This window comes from Pinus tabuliformis, chromosome 2_2, assembly GCF_031772625.1.
Source record: "Pinus tabuliformis cultivar Carrire ecotype Pingquan chromosome 2_2, CPIR1, whole genome shotgun sequence".
NCBI lineage: Eukaryota > Viridiplantae > Streptophyta > Pinopsida > Pinales > Pinaceae > Pinus > Pinus tabuliformis.
The window spans coordinates 1258219043-1258238179 of NC_142300.1; positions in this window are offsets into that span (position 1 = coordinate 1258219043).

The following is a 19137-nucleotide window of genomic DNA, read 5'->3' on the forward strand; positions in this document are numbered from 1 at the left end:
TGTCTTAATTGTCGTTTCTATGTCATTTGTAGATGTGGACCAGAGAGACCTAAGGGACTGGCTCCTGCGGCACAGAGGGAGGGCAACAGAGAGCTGGCTCTGGCTCGCCCGAGTGGTAATGCGAAGGAGGAGATTGCCCAGAACCTTGAGGGCCTGACTCATGGGATCCCAGATTACAGGGGAATATAGGAGGTCCCAATAGACTATCAAAGACATACTATCGGTGTGACACCTAGGATACACAGATTCTTGAGATGAGTAGTGCGGGCGGTGGTCTGCTATAGGGAGCAGAATCCACCACAGTAGACACCTAGGCTTTACTTTTTTGCTACTTTTGAGAGACATGTGTCTCAGATGTATTGTGAACACAAACTCTATTTTTGACATACACACTTATTTTTTAGCGCCTCAGTGCGCCACATGATATTTATATATGCTATCTATGGTTTATTACCGTGTCTAAATTCTTGCATATAATGTTTGATTACATATTGTGTAAATGTTTATCTAATACATGATTTGCCAATGCATCAGTTAATGTGTTTAATCGTCTTGGAATGTGTTGATATGTGATAAAATCAAAATTTCTTTCCAATAATCTGACGCGTAAATACAACCTTAAAATCTGAGGATTTATGACGGAATAACGCCCGTTAAGTTGGAGGACAACAAGTTGAGAATTCAGATTCACAATCAATGCACGAATATTGAGGTTAACAGCCTTGGTCAATAATTCAATGACAGTGCTATATTCAGCGACATTGTTTGTGGTACAACCTAGAAAAACACCTTGAAGGTCTAATAACTCACCGTGAGGATCGTAGATCACCCATGCTACAGAGGAAAGATTCCGAGTACTACGGCATGCACCATTAGCGAAACCACTGTAAGGTGTACCAGACATCTGCACAAGAAGTTAAAAGACACAATAAGTGGCAATTATGCCTACACACCAAGCCACACATGCACACACACACTGAAAACACATGTATGTACATAGCAGATGCATAAAGTTCATGCATAATATTTCTTAATATAAAGCCCAGTCTGGGGCTTATCTAGAGGATTCCCTTCATAATCGATCAGCTCATAGTCCCTTTTTTGGAAAACGCGTTTCACAATGTAAAGCCTATGCCACATAGGCTCGAATTTGCTTGCCCCCAGCTTATCATTTGCTTGATCGTAGAGCAGGACTAGGTCTCCGTCAATGAAAGAATGAGGGGTAACAGTTTGATCGAAGTGAGTTTTCACTCTCTTCTTCTGTGATTCAATGACTAAAGAGGCTTGTCGACGGGTCTCGTCTAACCGCTCTAGGTGAAGAAGACGTTCTTCTACCGGAGTAGTGTTTGGGAGCAATTTGACAGCTAATTTAAGAGAAGGGATCTCGCATTCAATCGGAAGGGTAGCCTCTAGACCGTAAACCAGTTGAAACGGGGTGAATCCAGTGGCATCCTTCACTGAAGTACGGTAGGCCCATAAGGTAGAAAACAATATGAAATGCCAATTAGACTTGCACATACCAATGGTACGCTAAAGCATTGTGACCAAAACCTTGTTGACAGCTTCTACTTGGCCATTGGCCTGAGGATAATACGACGTCAAACTATCATGATGCAAGCCCAGCTGGGTTGTTAACTCAGTCATCATATGATTATGGAAATGAGAACCATGATCAGTGACAATAGCCTGAGGGACTCCGAATCGAGAAATTACATGATTGAATAAAAACTGAGCTGCTATCTTACCATCATTAGATAATGTAGGCATCGCCTCGGCCCATTTCATAAAATAATCGACGGCAACAATGATATACCCCTGCCCCCAGCCGAGCGAAGGTTACAGGTCATATAATCAATGCCCCATTTGGCAAAAGGGCTGACGGTAATGACTGGATGTAAAGGAGAGGGAGGCACACACATCTTCCATTGGTAGATTTAGCATAGATGACAAGAGCGGATGACAAGAATGCAATTCTTAAAAATAGAGTGGCAGTCGTTCAAAACTTGTTCGGCTTCCTCGAACATCAAACAACGACGGAGAACAGAATCAACACCGAGACGATATAGGGTGTCCCCGATAATGCAATAAGGCTGAGAATGATGGCGAATACATTGCCGAGCATCCTTGGACAAATCAGGACAAAAAGAGGACGTCTGAAGGTAGACAATAACATCCCCGTACCAGGGATTGAGGGTGCTAATTAATAACAGAGAGTCATCTAAAATATGGTCCTCTAACCGAGAGGGTGCGGTAGCGGAGGTTAGCGAGCCGAGAAATTCAGCGAAAATGAGGGATTTCTTAGACTTGGTCGTAGTAAACTCCAAATCAAACTCTTGAAGGATGAAAATCCATTTCGAGTATTTTCCCCCCAGCAACTGACGTGACAATATGTATGTCATTGGGTTGTAGTCAGAAATCACTGTCGTTGTATGCAATAGTATATAGTGACGGAAATGTTGGACAGCATTCACGGCTGCCAACGCAAGATTCTCAACATAGGCATATCGAGTTTGCATATCAAGTAAATTGCGACTAATATAATAGACAACATGCTCGGCACCAACATCATTGACTTGAACCAAAACCATGCTGATGGTGCTATCGGCGGCGGCCAGATAAAGAGTATAGTCACGGTGATGATTAGGCAGATGTAACAACGAAGCAGAAACAAGGAGTGCCTTGAGTTGCTCGAATGACTCTTGTGCATCGGCGTCCCAAACAAAGGAGGTGTCCCTCTTTAATAACCGCATATAGCCTTTGGCAACTTTAGTATAGTTCGGAATAAAACGACGTAAAAAATTTTCTTTACCCTGCAAACTCTGCAATTGCTGCAAAGAAGCAGGAGGAGGAAGATTCAAAATGGCTTCAACCTTGAGGGGATCCAAGCGGATGCCCTCCTTGGAGATGAAAAACCAAAGAATTCTGCCAGATGCAATGCAGAAAACACATTTATGTGGATTAAGATGGATATGGTAGTGTCGACAGCGAAGAAAAATTTCACGAAGGTGATTTGGATGGTCATGGCGCTTTGCCGAATGGGCCGGAAGGTCATCCAGGTAAGACTAAAAGGGAGTTTCTTATAGGCGAAGGTACCCCACAGGCAGATGAAGGCGGTCTTGTGTTGATCTGCAGGCGATATATTGATCTGGTTGTAACCAGAAAAGCCATCCATGAATGAATAAATCTCACTTCCAGCACAATCGTCAATGAGTTGGTCAATGAAAGGCATAGCATAGTTATCTTTGGGACAGGCACGATTAATGTCACGGTAGTCAACACAAACCCTAATAGTGCCCTGCCTCTTGGTCACAGGGACAATATTAGAAACCTAATCAGTGAGTGGGATAGGGTAAATAAACCCAGCTTTAAGAAGTTTTTCAACTTCTCCTTTAATAGTTGTAGCCTTTCAGGGGTGCACGGGGCGTAAATGTTGTCGAACAGGTTTAACACCCGGATACGTAGGTATTTCATGCACCATGATATTAGGATCAATGTTAGGCATCTCTTCGTATGACCAAGAAAAAACATCACGAAATTCTCTAAAAAGATTAGTATAAAGTTGAATCTCCTTTGGAGTACAGGTTACTTTGATGTGAATATTCTCGACAACCCCCAGTTTAACAGAGATATCGATAGGTATGGTTTGCGTAATGTTCCCCATGTTGCCTTTAGAGAAAACTTGATGGATTTGAATAGGTGTTTGAAGGGGTTGGGAGGGGACACAAGAAGAAAACTGCTCAAGACAAGTAATCATAGCCCTGTGGCTAGGGAGAAATGAGGAGCGATGGTGATGATCAAACCAAGGAGGTTCCTCAAAAGACATAGTCTCAATAATCGCTTCATCAGAAGGAAAGATTTCCTATAAGGGATCTGAAGAAGCGCTATCTCCGAGCCAAGGGGATTGTATATATGTGTCGAGATCCCTGCTCGAAGGAGCAGGTTCAGAGGATGAAGCCGAGGCAGAAACAATTTCGACATAGTTGAGCTCGGCTGGACTCAACAGCATGACATCGCCCCAAGATCCTACCTGATCAATGGGAGGAAGGACCCAAGGATCAGAATGGACAGAAACCATATTGATGGGAGCGATGTTGGGAGGTGGGAGTGAAAAACACCCATGAGGTCAGGATCTTTAAAAAGTCTAGCACCCACACTCTCATATGGAATGGAGGTATGCTCGACAAAAGGCACGTTGCCATCGGAAGAAGAAGAAGCGAAGAAGGACAATTGGTCTACCGTGACAATTTTCCCTTGATGGGAAAAACAAAGGACATGAAATACAGATGAAGCCACAGCTCGCATGGCATATGTCCAGCTTCGTCCTAAGAGATGGTTGTAAGTTAAATTTGCATCGACAACTTCGACCTTAACTTCAACTATCTTTCCTTCCATGGTAATAGGAAAATGCGGGAGGATACCATAAGGACGGGAATCTCTCCCATCGAAGGCTTCCAAGGTATTGGGAGATTGACTTAGGGTTGGGGAACCAATAGCCTTCCAACAAGCAATCGACATGATGCAAGTGGAAGCGCCCTCATTAATAACAATGCAGTGAATATTCTTAGAGTTGATGATGGCTTGAATGAGGAAGGCAATCTGATGAGGTAGTCTCGATACATGATTATCCAGATCAAAAGTGATTAAATCCAAGTCAGTTGGGTCAATGCCACCAATGGCTGATAGCAGAGACTTCCTCTGGGAGGGATAGCTTTGGAGGACTTCTATTGTGAACATAGCTGAAGGAGCTTGGGCTAAGTCCTCAATGATGCTATAGTGTTGTGTAACACGAGCATTAGGGTTGTAGGAAGACTTCCGGAGCACTCCTTTGGGAGGAGGTCGAATGACTGACTCAGTTCCAGGCTCCTCAATATGGAGGGGACTAGTACTAGATGAAGGAATACTGGAGGGGACTTTAGTTTCCTTCCCGGCGGGTGAAGGATATTCCTTTGACCGCGTACTAATATGGATGGGAATCGTCCTAGCCATGAAGACTTGAGAGCTGAAGGTGGAAGAAGATTGAGGTTGATCAGCCACCATTTGAGTCTGTTGCAAGGGAAAAGGCTCTTTGAGCACAACAGGAGTCCCAGGGGCGCCTTTTAGCAAACGACTAACCTCAGACCGTCTAGGACAGTCTTTAGTATAGTGATCCTCATCACAAATGAGACAAGGGTACTTAGGCTTGCACTTGGCACCTTCTTTGGCTAGAGGCTTAGGGGGATCCTGCTTTGGTTGATCGGCTTTATTCTTCCCTTTTCCCTTTTTCTTACCTTTCAAAGTTTTATCCGCCGCAGTGGACTGGATGGCGTTAACTTCGGAAGTTTTACCAGGATTGGGTGGAGCCTGAGAAGCATTTTTGGTTGGAGCAGTAGACTTTTGCTTTGCAGGGTTCGTGGAAGATTTTCTGGAGGATGCATTAACGGAACCAATGACACCATCAACAGATGGCATTGACGGAGCTTTGGAAGTTCCGGGTCACGGAGCATCAGGCAAATAATCACATAGCATACCAGATTGGGAGTAAACCAAATCAAGATACCGAGCACGCACAATAGCTTGCTCTTCAGTTACACATGCCCCCATAACAATGTCCCGAGCTATCGAACCGACGAACGAGGTTGTAAACCAGTCGGTCAGAAGCTGGTCAGGGATCCAGAACTTAATTAGACGACGACGCCTCCTCCATTCATGGATATGATCAGAGATATGCATGGCCGTGTCCTGTTTCAAGGATGTCAGGAGGTGCGTGCCCGTTTCATATCGAATCGACAACTGAAAATGAGTTAAAAATGCCATAGCAAGCGAGTTAAAGTCCTGAAAAGTTCTGCGAGCTAGCTCAATATACCATTTCGCGGCAGAGCTAGTGAGAGTCCGTTGGAACAAACAGAGCCGGATGGAATCGTCAAGCCATGAATTAGATGAACACCATAGGTGATAGGTCATGACATGAGCTTGGGGATCTTCTCCAGACTTACCGTCGAATTTGGGACAATCACCAGGAATCTTGGTTGGAACCGGTGGCCAATACGGATTATGAAGAATGGGATCATTTGTCAGTTTGGACACATCTAGCAGTTCCAATGTCACCAAGAAAGGTAATTGAGGGTTGAAGGACATCTGAGGCCACGGGTAAGAAACAACATTAGAATTCCATCCAGTTCCCGGTTGCCCCCATTGATTCTACCCCGACGGGTTTTGCCCATAAGGGTTTTGTTCGTAAGGGTTTTGTCTATAGGGATTATCAGTGTAGCCGGATGGTTGACCCTGGTTTTGACCACCAGCAGTCCATTGATTACCAACCTAACCAACAGGAGCAACATACGGTTGCTGGAAATTTTGATAAGGATTAACCTGTGGTTGTTGATAATTTTGATATGGGGAAATTTGAAGTTGCCCTTGGGGCTATTGGAGGTTTTGAAAACCATATGGCGGCTGAGCTTCAAACTGTGCCTGGGGTCCAGGTTGCATGGGATAAGTAGGTTGGGTTTGAAAGCCAACTTGAGTTTGGAGACCAAGTTGGGTTTGAAGCCCAGATTGGGTGTGGAAACTGGGTGGTGCTTGAGAAACAACAAGCGTTTGAGTACCTGGTTGAGCAGGTATAAACGAATGTCCTTGTGAGAATTGAGGCTGACCCATCTGGCCAGAAGGTTGGCCTGGTTGAGACTAAGGTTGAGCCTGCTGGGTAATGGGTTGACCTTGTAAAACTGAAGGCTGACTTGACTGACTAGATGGTTGAGCTGGCTGAACAATTGGTTGGCCTTGCTAGATTTGAGGCTGACCTACTTGTCCAGAAGATGGACCCGACTGGACAGTAGGTTGGCCTTGCTAGATTTGAGGCTGACCCACTTGTCCAGAGGCTGGACCAGGCTGGATAGTAGGTTGGCCTTGCTAAATTTGAGGCTGACCTACTTATCCAGATGGTTGACCTTGATGGGCACCAAGTTGACCTTGTTGGATGTAAGGTTGTCCTAGTTGACTAGAAGGTTGCCTGAAGTAAGTAAAAGAGGAACCACTGGAGGCCAAAGGTTGTCCCTGTAAGGGTTGTCCTTGTGGGCCAACAGGTTGCCTTGGATAAGGTTTCCTGTAATATGGTTGTCCGTAAGACAGCTGACCTTGATAGGGTGGACCTTGAAAAGTTGAAGGCTGTGCTTGGTCGTCGTGATAACTGGTTGGGCCCCAAGCAACAGATAATGGAACGGAAACCTCAACCGCAGGCTGAGATGGGATGGATCTAGTGTGATAAATATGGGCTCCTTGAGAATCATAGTAATGAAATGGATTCTGTGGATCCAGATTCTGAAGAGCATGCATGTACTGGTCATATGTCCACCCTGCCAGAATGGAACCGGAAGAAGGTGGGACACTATGGGTGGGATTAACAACTCCAGATGCTAACGCTGATGGACCACCATCAGTAGGACCAACTGAAGGTCTAGCAATAGTGGTCACAACTGAAGATGCAGTGACGGCACTAACAACGGGAGCTGAAGAAGCCACACAAACAGTCAGAATAGTCGCAACAGATGTGACAGTCACATTGTGAATCTAGGGTGTGAAAGGTTTTGAGGACGGAGTGACGGTATGAGACCACATGGAACTTGTAAGGGGGGATCTGGAACTCATGATATCAGCTAAATCATGGTAGCGTAAAGGAAACATGATACCAAGAGGGGTGACACAGAAGGGTGAAGTTTTCGTAGGTATAGGGATTTCACCACTTGCCATAAAGGTTTCTTCACCATAGACAAGGTTCGTCTCATCCATGTTAGAGGAAGACATTGGGACCAAAACACTAGAAGGAGTAATGGGGAAATCTTCTTTGGAAGGTTCCCAAATGGGGTTCCAATGAATATCGTAAAACTCGTCTTCTGGAGCGCGAGAGTTAAGCGGTTGAATACTCGGAATAACAGGAAGAGTATCACTAACAACCAGTACCTCAGAAGCGACAGAAGATGGAGAGCCTTGGTCACTTGGTACGAGAGACAGGATCGTTGATTTCGCCAGGATGATTTAACTCAAAACTTTTATGAAAAATAAACAAGTAGGGAAAACAATCCTATGCAAACTAAAACACAATCAAGATGTAACAAGGTAAATGTGAATGTGGTCGAATAAATTTTATGACGCAGGAACAGAACTTGACCTTTTCATTTTTAAAGAGTCGAGAAAAGGAAAAAAGATGACTCTAGTCACCTTCGAATATTTAATGAGCCTGAAAGGACAAGTGCTCAGATGGACCTTTTCTTTTAAGGAGTTGAAAAGGAACGAAAGTGACTACTCTAGAGAGCTAGGCAAAAGGTTTACCAAACAACCCGTAAAACTACATATACACCTTGGTGATCAAATGAAAGAAAAAATGACCAAGGAATTTCTGTATGGCAGTCAATCTTCCCGAATGCTGTGTTCGGTGTGTTACGGTTTGTAAGGCAGCAGACACGGCTTCCTATGGATGTAGGGTGATAGCCTAGTGGGGTTTCCCGATATATACTTGACGGTACGGGGAGCACAAGTCTATGCTAGGTAGCTATTGAGTCACAAAAGGAGGAATCACCCAACCTTAAGTGAAAGCAATAGTGACTAGGTTTAACAATGCCAGAGCACGTCTCTAGCCTAGACCTCTAAATAATGTGCATTAAGTTCCAATGCGTTGTTAAGTTCATTCAGTTAATTTTAGAGTTGATCTTGAATTAGGTTTCAATTTCCAGGCCCTACTGTATATATATCAAAACCCTATGATGCAACTAGAATGAGTAAAGCATCTTTCATTTCGATGAACACCTACTTATAGAAAGGTAGAAAGTTCATTCTCAAACCAAGACAAAACCAAGACAAGCAAATGCAAGCACTAAGAAACACAATGCATTAACACACCAATCCTACAGTGCATCGATACTACTAGTGATAGATTTAAAGTTCGCTTTCCAATTTCTCAAACATGAAAATTTGAAATGAAAATGTACTTTCACTTTCATATACTAAATGAATGCAATCTTTTGATTTTGATTATTTTGAATTTAAAGAGACAAATAAGCAAGTGTGAACTGATCGATCCAAACAATTGTGATCTATGCTTGGTAGTGAAGAAATCAAATCAATATCTAAAATTGGTTCAATAATCGACACTAAAAATCAACCAACAAGAAAAAAGCAACAAAAAAGCCTGAAGCAAATCAATAAGACGGTTGCGGATGAACCTTGGATAGACAAGCAACCCAAACAAATGGTTGAAAAACTTGAAAGAACTAGGTCACAAGGCCTAAAAGCACAAGACTCACTCAATGAAACCAAAGAGACAGTACCCTAACTAAAAGCAATTAAAACAAGCTGATGGGGAAGAGGAAAACAACAGGGGATAAACAAGACTAGTGAATTCAAGAGGTGAAGTTGTAAAAACAACTTACACAGGAATTGTCATGGGTATATAACCAGCAACTAGTGACGATAAGCCAATAGTCGCAGCAACAAAGTGACGTCGTCGCAGGAGTACACCTATATTCTGTGCGGGATGATTTCAAGGATAGTCGTGATAGTACGATAGGAATCAACAATGCACAGGTTTACAAAATGAAGATAGGGCGACGTCGTCGCGACTGTCAAGCTTTTTTCAGCGACGAGCTTGAAAATAATGGAAAACGAATGAAAACTCCCAAACAAACACCAAGCTATTCTTCCAGATAGTAAGGGGAATTCCTAGATTGACCCAGGTAACCCAAAAAACTGATGGTTTAACCCCAAAATTTAAAATACACTAAATCAAAACCAAACAAAAGAAAACAAGAGAAAAAACATGCAAAGGAATCCCTAGTGGAGTCGCCAACTTGTGAAGTAGGAAAGTGTTCCCTCTATGGATAGAGGCAACCCCTCTAGCCTTAGAGTGGGTCTAGTCACAGCAAAGAAAAATAACAATCGATTCCCTTAAATAGTCATCATTGTAGGCCTACCTCAAACGGGTGGTTGATGAAGTTTCTGTTGCGTTGCTCCAGCTTCCGTTTCTTTCTCCTCAATGAGCAATCAACCTGAAACACCACAAGAAAACAACAAAGCACATAACTGAGAACGAAAATGATCTATTTACTTATAAAGTCAAGAAATCATAAGCTATCAAGTAAATTGTACACAAAATATAGGAAAACATCATTGATTGTATTAAAATGAATCAAGAGAAAAGCTTACAACCAAGTATTGAAGTCGCAAGCCTTCTTAGAAGGTCCAGCCAGTATGTTTCTTCAAGCATTCACTCTCAAGAATGGGTCTCCCAAATAGATGATATCTCTCTCTCACTCACAAGCTCTAATACAAGGTTAAGGCACTCCACAACCTCTTACCAAACTATTAGCAATCCCACACTTGTCACACTCACACCAAAGCTATCTACCAAACTCAAAAGAACTAGCCAACACTGCACAACTAAAGAATTAGCAGATCATAGCAATGGTGAGTGATTTTATAGGAGGAGTCTCCATGAAATGAGGGAGAGGGAGCTTATCTTCAAGGGAGGTTGCACAAGAGGCAGAACCACCATCCCAGAGGAGGAAAAGCGACCCAAACTGACCCAACAACCAGCTCTAGAGACATCTAGAAGGCCGACTGTTTGAACAAATTCGCCAAATTTGGATCGTCGCAAGTCATGAACTAAAGCTCAGCAATGACATCGCAAGGAGGCAATGCATGCAGACCAATCGTCACGATAAATAGCTGGAAGCCTCGCGCCGAGCCCTAATATTCGACCGTCGTGAGAAACACATGTACACCTGTAACGGTGTTGCGACGAGACTATTCATGACAAGGGATCGTCGCGACTTTTAATGGCTTACTAGCGATGATGCAAAAACTTAGGGAAAAAGGGTCAATCTCCAACATCAGAGAGCACTATTTAATCTTTCTTGCATGAGTGGGAAGATATGGACATGTGTATTTGATACACGACACAGCAGAGGGACTGAGATAAGGACAGTGAAAAATTACTGTGTAACAGGCACTATATAAGAAAAGTATCACAGTTGATGCCACTACCAAGCTCTTCATTGAGCATGTTTGGGTTCATTTGGGGCTACCACAAACTATCAATTTACACAGGGATAGTAGGTTCCTAAATACATTTTTTTATATCATGTGGTCTCTATTGGACATGAAATTGACAAAATTGACTTCCTTCCACCATCGAATAAATGGAGAAGTAGAAGTGGTCAATATGATTATTGTGCATATCATGTTCACGCACAACTCCAAGAATCCATGTACATGGGATGACAACCTCTCGTATTTTCAACATAGCTACAACATAATTGTCCACAAATATATTCACCATATCTATTTTAAAGTGTGCTTTAGGTTCTATCCATTCGCTCCCATTGATGTAGCTTTTCCCATTTCATATTCATAGAAGATTCCTTCCATGCTTGAACCAAGGTAGACGAAGTAACCATTTCCACGTACAAGCAATGACATGACCAACATCAGGTTCCACACAAGTTTTAGGTTGGTGATAAGGTGTGGTTGCATTTGCAAAAAGGCTACCTCACAACCCCCCACATGAAACTTTTACCACTCCAAGATGGTTCTTACACCATCAAAACGTTTGTGGGAGAAAATTATTTTGAATTAAGCATTCCTGCTTGGTTGGAAACTATGATCTAATGTATAGCTGGTTTAACCATAATTTTGATCTCTATTGAAAACTTCAAAAGTTGTAGAGAAATTTTCCCCTACAGAATCTAATCATGATTGCATTGAGCATGCTATAATGGATTAGATCATGGACACCAAGATGAAGGGAACTTGCTAACAAAACATCCAATGCTATTGGATTGTTAAAGTATGATAGCTTTTTCATCAATGTAAGTGGTCCACCAAAAGCCAAATTTAGTAGAAGTTTCTACATATAATGAGGGACCTTGATGCAATGGATATTACTTTTCTTCCTAAATGGGGACTACTAATATAGGAAGAAATTGGTGGAAACCTACCTCTTCCACTGACTCAACTTGGTTCTCAATCTTGGTATTGTTTTCTTATCTATGATATTTTAGGTCCTAAAATTTTGGGTCCATTTTGAAGCCATAATATTCATATCTCTCTCTCTCTCTCTCTCTCGCTATATATATATATATATATAGATTCCCCATTTGGGTGAATATAGTTGTAATTGGTCTTCCTAGACTGATAAAAAATGGTACGTCATATAGTTGTAATAAGCCATTTTGCACTCGAAATAGAGATCTTATGTAGAATATGAGCTCCTAAGAAGTTGGTGTATAAACTAAACACCATAGGTCCCATAATATTTTTGGTGCTTTGTCTCCCATGGTTATAGTTTTTGCCTATTAGGTTTAGTTCTTTATGTTAAAAATTTATTTTTGCCTCTTGTAATGGCATCTTCTGAATGAATTTTAGTGGCAATACTCTCTTTAGAGATAACCTACCACCATTATATCTAGTTTATATTGCCCTACATTTTATAGTATTTTCCAATTATTTCATTAATAGAACCTAATTTACACTATACTCCTATGCTTTCGAAATATTTCTCTATGTATTTAAATTCATAATCCTAACTTTCATTTCAGTATATATACAATCCAGATCAAAGGTCCAAAAACATATTGGTCTTAGATTGAATAATATATGAATAATGGTGAGGTGGAGAGCTCACAAGCTGAGCTCCCATAATATAGTTCTAGAGATGACACATATAGGAAAAGTTCCTAGAACACCAAAAAGACTATAAGATGCATAAGATGTGAATGACATTAATGCAACAGTGAGGATAATGAGGGCCAAAATAAATTCCATGAATGCAACCCATAAGAGAGGTATTGTTCATGTGGTGTGGGACATAAATGATGATAAAGAAAAATAATAGGATATTAGAGAATAATTAGAAGATATTATGACAATGGAAGGGAGCATGATCAAAGAAATCTATAATATTGTGGGTAAACCTAAACTTGATACTCATATCTATTCTAGAATTCTAAATCATGAGGAACCAATCAACTAGATATGGGAAATGGAAAAGCCCATTGAATTTGAGAAGATTAGAGATCTTAGAAGACTTAGGTTTGCTAGTACAAAATTAAAAAGCCATGCTTCTTTGTAATGGGATAATTTTCAACTGTGTATTTTTTACTTAGTGCACCCATTGTGGATTAACTTTGACAATTGGTGTATATCCTAGGTTGATTGAGTCAACTTTGATAGTGTATTTTGCTTACATCACTCCTATAGGATGTGTGGAACTTTATGTGGTGGATTGAGTTATGAATAGAGTGGTGTAGGGAGTTTTTTTGTTGAGTTATTAATAGAAGGATTTGACATCCAAATGTTAATGGATGCTCAAAATGATGTTTTTCCATTGGTCTCATGTGAGAATTCAAGGGTGATGAAGGGTTATCCGTAGTCACATGGGAGCTAGTGTGACAAGTGTTATAGGGTTATTAGCACAATGTTGTTTTGGTACATTAGAACGTGGCGTTGAGAGCATTGGGTGAATTTAGGTTATGAAATATTGGTGCATTTTGGTTATAGAGACCTAAGTTTCCAAACAATTACTTCTAGGATAATAGAAAATAGGTGTTGTTCTTATTAAAGATGGGGTAAGAAATATTAGATTTTCAATTTCGATGATTCTACAATGATATGGAAAGAGGGAATCACATGGAGATCAAGTATTATCTCCTAAGAGTTAGACATTGTGTAGACAATTCTAATTATAGAGGAAGACATTCTTCAAAAAATATATAAGAAAGAAGGTAAATATCATAATTTAATTATTGATAGTTGTAATTCAATAGATTTTTTGCCTAATGGCACTTTTCACCAATTAAAATTTAACGTTCCACCTCATCCAAAAGCATATAGAGTGTTATGGTTACAAAATGGGCATAGGTGCACTATGAGGGAGTGATGCTTAATTAATTTCAATATAAGGTGTCATAGCAATAGAAATGTATGTAATATTTTTCCAATATATTCTTTCCAAATTTTGTTGGGGAGGCCATGAAAGTTTGATAAAAAAGTTATGCATGATGGGAGAATAAATATATATGAGTTTGAGGAGGATTGGATGAATGTAACTTACATCCATTAAATAAATGAGTAGAGAAGGCTATTAATGTGATGTTACATCCCTCGTTGGGGTATGTGAAGGAAGTGGAGAACAAGAACACATGTAGCAAGGGGTTAAAGAAAATAATTAGTAAAGCATGGGTTCTACAACACAAACACTTTTATATGAGGAGTAGATGAGAAGTTGTCATTTCCATAATTTTTTTATGTGGTGGTATGTTTGTAAGAAATGAAATATAAAAAGTAGAGGATGTGGCCATGAGGGACATAACAAAAGGAAAATTTGAAAATAATGATAATAGTGCACATGTGCAACCCATGCAACAAGAATTGGGAATGGTTCCCAAGAAGGAGGTTGCAGTGACAATAAGCACCACTGCATTGGAGCATTGAAAGCAGTAAGTAGTAATGGGGTGAAAGAAAAAGAGATAGTAAATCCTTATGGAATAAATTCATAAAGAAAGGAAAAAACACTAAAAAAGGAGTATAATGTAGATGCTAGTAGCAATAATGGAAAATATCCAAAATTAACCATAACAAAATAATCTATTCTAAATTGGTTTTATATCAACAATGATATTCTAATTCAAATTTGGAAATTATTCTTCATGTCATGCCTCCAATGACATAATATTCTCGAAAAGAACTTCATGCCCTTTATCAGTCCATGAAGGTAAATATTATTTTAATAATAAAATTGTGGATCATCTAGATATTGAATAATGTAGTTAAGATTTAGCACTAAAAATTTGGTGTAAATTAAATAATGTCATTCAACCGTGATATAAATTAATGTCGTTGCTCTAGTGGTCAAAGACATAATACAATGAGAAACTCAGTGACCTTGAAGACAAATGAATTGGGGACATCAACAATTTTTTCCAATAATTGGATGCTTGGTATTCTTGCAAGAAAGAACATGATTATAATTTTAGCTCTTACAAAAGAGGAGAGGCTTAAGTTTATGTAATTATTTATTTAATTTTTATGGAGTTTGATCTATAAAGTGTCGATATAATTGAATTGAATTTATGATTTTTAATAGTAAATGTGCTTTAACACATGAGACTCAACCTATTAAATTAACTCTCAAAACTATTTTGATATTATGTTATAATCAAATATAATATAAATTGTATTTTAATTTTGTGCAATTCCTACCCTATCTTCTTTTTAATTTAAATTTATAAATTTAAAAAAGTAACGCACTTTTTAAACTATTGACATACTCAAAATAACACTATAATTTTTCCCTCTGTAAATTAACATTATATTTATTTTATTTTATTTTTGGTAGACAAATCAGAGGAAATTCCTTCCATCAATCTCTCTCATCCTGGGATTGACAATCGCTATCAGCTTTTTGCAGAATCCACACTCATATGCAGATTTAACGGGCTCTGGCCTCGCACATCAGATCTATACCAATGGATCCATACCAACTGGACTAAAAAAAGCGAGATCTACTTATGTTCAAAAGGATTCTTCATTGTGGCTTTTGACTTAAATGAAGATTACCAGAAGGCCTTAACGGGAGGCCCTTGGTTCTGGGGCTCGGCTGGGCTTTTTCTCACCCCCTGGTTTCCAGACTTCGACCCTTCTACAGCTGTCATCACCAAGATTCCCATTTGGGTCAGGCTCCCGAATCTTCCGGCGCATCTATGGCATATCTCTGTCTTCTTAGCCATTGCAGACACTTTAGGACGCTACCTGGGTGTAGATTCTTCACGAAAGGAAAATGGACTCTACACCTACAGCAGAATTTTTGTAGAATAGATATTAGCAAAGGACTGCCGGATCAGATTAATCTCAAGTATGGTGATTTCTACTGGACTCAAACATTGGATTATGAGAATACAGCCTTCCGTTGCCGCCATTGTCATCAAACGGGGCACCTCCAAAGTTCTTGTACCCAGCTCCTCGACAAAAAGAAGCATTTGAATCGCAAACGCAAATCCAAAAGCTGGAATCCATGTGTGCCTCCCCCTCCTATGGACGATACAGATTCCTCTAGTTCGGATGAGGAAGAAATTGTAGCAGATGGGCAGAATGTGGAGATTCCGCTGGACGCTCCCTCGGTCGGTCCGGCAAACCCCTCCGCCCCTCAGATCTCTCAGAAACGTTCTCATTTATCTTCGTCCTCAGACTCTAATAAGGATATTCAGCAGAATAGTCTACAACTTGTTACGGCTCAGCCAAACTCCTCTGGATGGGTCAAAGTAAGCAAGACAAAAGGCAAAAGATGTCGTGTGGCGGTAACTACCCTCTCAGGGTAGATCTCTCTGCTTAGTTCTAGCTTTTTGTATTCACATGTTCTCTATGGCCCTTTCCTTATTTGTCTCTATGGAGCGAGGTGGATAGCCTTTCACCTTCGGCTCCCTTGCTTTTCTGCTTCGCTTGCATGCAAGCTTGATTGTACTATACTCTTCTTATCCTAATAGAATTAGTCTTTATTCAGAGAAAAAAATAATAATACTAATTGACATAATCTCATAGCATCTCCTCTATATTATGAGTTTTTCTCTTTTGCATCAGTGTCTCGTGAATTGCTTAGTTAATATATTTGATTGGTTTTATTAGTCTCTTAGCATTATTTAGGTATTTAATATTTGATTGCTTTTATTAGTTTTTATTAAGCAGTATTATCTTTTAAATTTTTAACAATAAGTTATAATTTTTTTTTTTTTTTTTTTTTATGATTACATCATAATTTGAAGGTTATTTTTTAAATTTTTCACAATATAATACTATGTGGATATCTTTTTCATAGATTTGTTGCAATATTCATGCCATGATTTTTGGTTTGATTACCATAATTTGAAGGTCATTTTGCGACCTTTGTGCAATAGAATACCATGTGGATATCTTCCTCATAGATTTGTTTCAATATTCATACCATGATTTTTTGATATTTGTGCAGTGGTTTTTTATTGTTAAATTTTACATGAAAACCATTCAATATTGAAATCATTGAAAATAACAAGGCTATAACAATCTATTTTCGGACCACTATTCATTTAGTTTAACATTGACCAAGAAAAATTATAATGTTTAACTTTGAAAAATAAATACTTATTTTCAATATTATTTAAAAATTTAGTTTTCAACACATTCAATTCAAATTTCCACTCTTCTTGCACTATCCCTTTCCCATAACTTTGTCAAATTGGTATCAAGTCTAACTCAAACTCAAATTTAGTGGACCCATAAATCATTTAAACATAATTCTCTTATATGAATTTTTTTGGAGAGCATAATTTTTGGCTTGAGTGGCATACAATAAACTAACCTAGCATGATGACACTCTTATTACCATGACCTGCATCAATCTTTGTAATTATGATAGACATGTCTATTTTGAAATATGACTTCAAATTTTAATTTAACAATAATTAATTATTAGGTGAATGGTAGGGATTTAACCTCCATAGAATATTCTAGAATATTCTTAGTAGTATACACAAATTAAAGGAGGAGATTTATTTCCAAACAAGTTATGGTTTTTTTGCTCTTTTAATTAAATTCACTAATTAAAAAAAAATCATATGAACAAGTGCTATATGAAATGATCTATATGGTTTTTTGAGCTTGTATTATTGATAAGCCATAGTTTTGACTATCAATCTTTGTAATTATGCTGATATACATGTCTATTTTGAAATATGACTTCAAATTTTAATTTAAATATAATTAATTATTAGGTGAATGGTAGGGATTTAACCTCCATAGAATATTCTACAATATTCTTGGTAGTATACACAAATTAAAGGAGGAGATTTATTTCCAAAGAAGTTATGTGTTCTTTTCCCTTTTAATTAAATTCACTAAATAAAAAAATATCATATGAACAAGTGCTATATGAAATGAGCTATATCGCTTTTTTGAGCATGTGGTATTGATACACCATCGTATTGACCATGATATTCTAACAAAATCTATTTATATATTAAGAAGCTCCATGATAAAGTGGGGTGAATCAACATAGTTAAGAATCTTGACATGTTTTTTAAAATGTATATTATTTTTTCCATTATTATACTAATAATACTTATTATTATTATTTTAAATAAAGTTATAATTTAGTTATTTCTATTATGCTGCAAAGAGTTTCCGTTTGAAAATAAATCCCTCAATTATCACTCTACACTAGTTTGCAGTGTTGGATTGAAGTGTTAGAAGGTTGAAGAATGGTGTGTTGTTGGATTAAGAGTACCAAAAAAAAACTAATAATTAAGAAAAAAATAATAGTTAACCCAAAAAAAACAAAAAGAGTAGTCGTTAGGAAAAAAATGATGCCTATTCTCAGACCAAGCAGAGTTGAGTATTAGTTAGTGAAAAAAAGCAAGTTCTCTGGCGATTTGGTGCTCACAACTGTCTTTCGAGGGTGTTAGACAAAATTTTGTCATTGTCCTTGTCCTCCCCGTCCACGATCCTGGAGGAACTCTACAGTGAACCCTACATGCTTTCCCATCATGAAGAAACTCCCAGTATGTCCCTCTTCATGAGAAGAATAATTCCCCTTTGCATCATTTCCCAAGAATCTTCCTTTTACCCCAGTTTACAAGACCGATGCTATTGACCAGTTTCCTCCTCATGCTGATTTGCAGAGATTAAAACTAGAACTAGCACCGTACAGAGCGAATGAGCCCTTTTTTAAGTTGCATCAATCCTCTTTTGGCAAGTTTTTTAAATATGGAGTCAAAGCTTCCAGGTCTAGAAGCTTCGTAACGGAAGTCTGGTAGATGGTTGGGCTGGATGGAGCCGAAGAAGTCAGTTTGGGCTCCTTTCCCCTATTAGGATGGAACAAACCCAAGAGATAAGACCTTCTCCCATGATAAGAGGAACCATCTCCCCTCCATCCAAGCTATATAAACCTCTATTTTCCCAAGCTAAACTATTTTTGGAGTGAGTTTGAATGATCAGCAAGACATCTATAGCTTGTAGCTTTCTATTGTATGTTTGAGGGAGAATAGTATGTTTGGTTTGGTTTGAGACTAAAGGAAAGAGGCCTTAAAACTTCCATTGTTAGGGGTATCCATGAGATGCTAGCAGAAGCATGGGAACCCAGATACG